The following is a 5,307-nucleotide window of genomic DNA, read 5'->3' as shown; positions in this document are numbered from 1 at the left end:
TTATTTAGTACTGGAATATGTAGTTAGAAAAACGGCAGAAGGTAGAAATAACACACTTATCAATAAATCAGTTCAACTGGTAGCATATGGAGATGGCAACAGTAAAAAATATGTATACGAAACTTTAGTTACTTGCTAAATAAATAGGCATATCAGTAAACATATAAAGGCTTAAATCCTAGCACAAAGTCAATCGTAGAGAGCAACACGACCCTAAGAGTAAACATCACAGAGGACAACATTGACGACGCAAAGCTTAGCAGAAAAATCATCGTTAGCCAATATGGCATACTTTGCTATCACCCAGATATTTAAATCACGTGACGTACATCGAAGGACTAAAATACGAATGTACAAGACCATAATCCGACCGATATTAAGCTAAGGATGTAAAACGTATGAAGGAAGAAAACAGACTTCCAATAAAAACTGTTGAATGTAAGAATCAGGGGAAGAGACCGAATGAAAGACCAAGAATGCGATGGAAGAATTATGTAGATGAGTACGCAAAAAATCTTCTTGGTAGTCGGTCTAGAGGAGAATGGCTACAGACTGTAATGATTAAAGGTGAGCACCAAGTTCACAGAATGGAGACCAAGAACTCGTTTGAGAGTGTGTCAAGCACTTTAACTGTCCCAGTAGTGTGTTCGTACAGTTCAAATTTGACTCTGTACAATACTTTGCGCTAGTCTATAAAACAAATGTCTTCTTCTTCTTCCTCCTTTTCTGCTTGTTTATTGGTGGAATAATACCTCTATAGAAGGATGTCACTCCATCTTTTGCGCAGTCGTTCAATACTTCTTCTGCCGATTGGTAACTTATCTCTTGCTATTTTGACGACACGGGCCTCCTTCATTCTGCTTATGTGGTTATTCCATTCTTTTTTCTATTTTGTGTCCATTCATTTATACACTGTATGTTACATTGTCTTCTAATGCCTTTACTTCTCTTTCGCTTTCTCAGCGTATTTCCTGTAATTCTTCTTAGTACTCTCATCTCTGCAGTTTCCAGTAGCCTTTGCGTTGTGGCTGTGTCGGGTCGTGTTTCTAAAGCATATGTCATTATTGATCTTACACTGGCTTTATAAATTCTTGACTTCACTCAGTGTTAATATGTCTGTTTCGCCATATAGTATTATTAAGGCATTCTGCCAGCCAATTTTCTTTTTGTACTTGATCTCTCACTTCTTTGTCCAGGTCTCCATAGCTATAAAGTGTAATTTTCAGGTATTTTATTTCCATTACTTGTTCAACACTGATGCCACCAATTTCTATTTTACATCTAGTTGATTCTTTGCTGACTACTATTGTTTTAGTTTTCTGAGATGAGATTGTCATATTAAATTATTTTGCTCTTATGTTAAATCTGTGGACCAGTCTTTGCAGACTTTCTTCATCTTGGGCTATTAATATTGCGTCGTCTGCGTAACAGAGTATTTTTATTTATTTTTTTCCCATTCTGTATCCTCTTCCTTAGTTAACACTTTTGATGATTTCATACATGATCAAATTGAAGAGCGTAGGACTCAATGAATCCCCTTGTCTTATTCCGCTAACTATTTCTATAGGCTCTGTAAGTTGTTCATCTATTCTGATTTTCATTTTGTTGTTTTGGTAGATGTTTTCGATAGTTTTTATAATATTTAGGGGAACTCCATTATACAGAAGATGGATTACATCTTTGAGTCTTACTCTGTCAAACGCTTTCTTTAGGTCAATCAGATACAGAAATGCTGGTCTATTATACTCTAGTGATTTCTCATTAATTTGCTTTATAACGAATATTAAATCCGTACACGATTTTTAACTACGAAAACCCTGTTGTTCATCTGATAAACTTATTCTCTAATTAATTTATTAGCACTTGTAAAATTTTAGTTGAAAGTTTTAGCGTAGTATTTAAGAAGTTTATACCACTGTAGTTTTCTAGTTGTTTTTTTATCTTGTATAAAACAAATGTATAGTGGGATATTAAATTCCATAGATTTTTCTATTATTTGTCTTATGTTCAGAAGATGTTCTCGAGTAAATTTGATAAATCCAGTTTGCTCTTGGGGTATTTCTCGTTATAGGAATGTTTTTAGTCTCTCATTGATTATATGTAGCATTATTTGGCAGGCATGTGAGATAAGAGAGATGGTTCTATAGTTATCGCATTTATGGAAGCTGCATTTTTTATGATTTGTCGTTATTGTAGATTTTGTTCCGGTTTCTTCTGTAGCTTTAAGCATTTCTACTGTTATCATATCTGGACCTGGTGCTTTGTCATTCTTAAGTTTACTGATCGCCAGTATTATTTCATTCTCGAGTACGTTAGGTTCTTCTTCGATTTCTTCAGGAATTTGGTAAACAACTTCCTGGAATTCATCATCTTTATATAGATCCCGGCAATATAATTTCTCTGCTATATTTTCTCTGTTGGTTCTTAGAGTTCCTGTGTGGTCTTCAACGTCCCAAGCTCTGGCTTTAATGTCTCTTGTTATGTGTCGTATTTTTCTAGACAGATCCCTTGGCTGATTGTTTTGATTGTTCAAATCACCATATTTTAAAAATTTAGCACTGAAAACATTTTGTACAGATGTAAACAATCCTTACTGCGAATATCTTTCCCACTCAACTAGATACACTATACACTAGACAAAGTCTTATAAAAATGTATAGCTTACGATAACCATAGACGTCAAGTTTAATATGAACTTACTTAAAAATCAAAAAGTTAAAGACAGAATACCATAAAAACATTTTAACCGACAAATTTCTCAAATTTCGAACGCAAATTTTAATAAAAATTCTACTACAACCAACAATAGGAAGAATAAGTTCAACTTAATACTTGTGTCTCCTCCAACAAAACACTACAAAAACCCGACCAATAAGTACCAAAACTTAAATCAACCTTAAACATCACAAAAAAACACTAAAAAACAATACGAACAGAAGCACAACAACGTTGAATCAGAGAACTGCCCTTAACCCCTTGAAAATTATCACGAAACACAATACTATAATCCCCAAGAGACAGAATACTATGATGAAATTGACAATACCCAAGAGTTTCCCTAAGAAGAAAATTTTCGCAACACCTCATTACAAGAACAATCTCCACACCAACTGATTAATATTAAAATCCATTTAAGACACCCATTTTTTATACTTATTACCTAAAAGTCGACCAAAAATTCTCACCGATACAAGGAAATCTGATACAATCATTCCACCCAAAACTTCAAACTTATTTAACCCCCAACATATTTATAAAAAATACTTTAAGCGCTTACATCAATGAAAAAAGACCAAATATTTAGATAAAATCAAAATTTCCCTACTTAAAGAATTAAATATAGCTGATTTCACCAATATGAACACCGCTGACTGGAGTTAAGACATTGTATTAGACCATATTATGTACTACTTTAAACCAACCTAATGCACAAAAACTTACCATAGTATCAAAAGATGATCCACTACACATAATTGCAGAAATTCCTGGTCAAATTCAGTTGTTTGGTAGAGGATTCACGGACCGAGGCGACGCAGAATAGATCAACAACACTGCTTATATTCCTCTTCAGTCTACAGTCTACAGTCTACAGTCTACAGTCTTTCAGTATTCCTCTGTATACTGAAACAAATCTTAATATTATTCTTTGTCAATCTCCAAGAAATCATCTTTGCGATAGAAGCAATTAAATAGATTTTCTGTTATCAAATATATTTCTCTGATTCTAAAGGATAAAATGTCAATTTTAAATAGCTATGTTAGATATGGAAAGAATATTATGAGAAAAAATTTGATACCGAACTAATAAAGGAAGACAATGTAATAAATGAAGGCAAAGAAAATATAGAGCTAGAGCAAATAAGTAGAGAAAAAGTAATGGAAGGACTATCAAATATAAAAATAGGCAAGGTAGGTGGAAATGATGAAATTGAACCAAAAATGGTAAAATAAAAGGGAGAACAAGAAATAAACTAGATATGGAAAATATATAAAGAAAAATGGAAAAAACTAACAATCCCTAAAGACTGATAGAACACGATCATCGCGTCAATACATAAAAAAGGAGAATATGTAAAGGATAAAATGTCAATTTTAAATAGCTATGTTAGCTATGGAAAGAATATTATGAGAAAAAATTTGATACCGAACTAATAAAGGAAGATGTTAAGTTCCTCCACATATATTCTCAGTTTTTATTAATAATTTTTATTATTTTATTTTTATATTTTAATTCTTTACTTAACGTGTGTGTATGTCTTGTCATCGTAAATTAATACGGACCTGTACAGTCCCCCCCTAGTCTTAAGGGAGCAAGCTACGGGACGACACGCATTTTCAATCTGAGTTTAGATATAGTCCTGTATAAATCGGCGCGTTAAACACTCCAGTATTTTGTGTAACCTTGACCACGCGACCCTTTTGAGAAGATTTCTGTTCCCGAACCAGCCCAGTGCACTGAGGAAGAAGAAGAAGTATACATCAACATCACAGGTACCGTAATTTGATTGTATACACACATAGTATTTATATTAATTGATAAATTTACATATAACTTATTTTCATATTAAAATTAAGCCAGCACCTAAATAAACAATTATGAGTGAGTGCTTCTCTTATAGAACTTAACACATTCATTTGGTCCTTCAGATCCGCATTAAAATTAGTTTAAAGTAATTTATTCAATTAAAAACGTGATCAAATTATATAAAATTTTAAAAATATACTGCATAGCTTCTCTCAAAATTCGTTTAAAATCATTGAAAAAATTCCACTAGCGGTACACATCTGGCAACGGATGCTATAATCCCAAGCAAGGTCTCTACCTGATCTATTGTTAAATCGAAGTACAGCCGTTGAAACTTTCCAAAAACACGTTCAATTTCTGTTACAATCTACAATTTAGAATTCTTTAAATACAAGGGGTTTATATGATTATATATTTATTTTATATAACTTAGGAAATTAAAAAAACGCAATATTAATTGAACACTGGTTTTAAAAATATTTTATGCGTATATTTCTAGTTACAATTAAATAAATATATTTTGGATTTTGTTTAAATAATACTTGGAGTGTTTTTTTGTTTGCTCGATTATACATACTCATATATAATAAATATTTATTCTTACTGATAATTATTTAGTTTCATAACTTTAAAAGTATTACATATATTACATATACGAGTGCATACTGAATTTATTGAGATCATTCTTTAAAGGTTCTTTGTGTTACATAAATTTCTTTTTCTATATATACAATAATGTCTTCCAGAACTTCAAATAGAATTGTTCGTTTGCGTGCATTGAG

The sequence above is a fragment of the Diabrotica undecimpunctata genome, chromosome 11, assembly GCF_040954645.1.
Source record: "Diabrotica undecimpunctata isolate CICGRU chromosome 11, icDiaUnde3, whole genome shotgun sequence".
NCBI classification, from domain to species: Eukaryota; Metazoa; Arthropoda; class Insecta; order Coleoptera; family Chrysomelidae; genus Diabrotica; species Diabrotica undecimpunctata.
The sequence above is the reverse complement of the archived record's forward strand: the minus strand, read 5'-3'. Positions refer to the sequence as shown.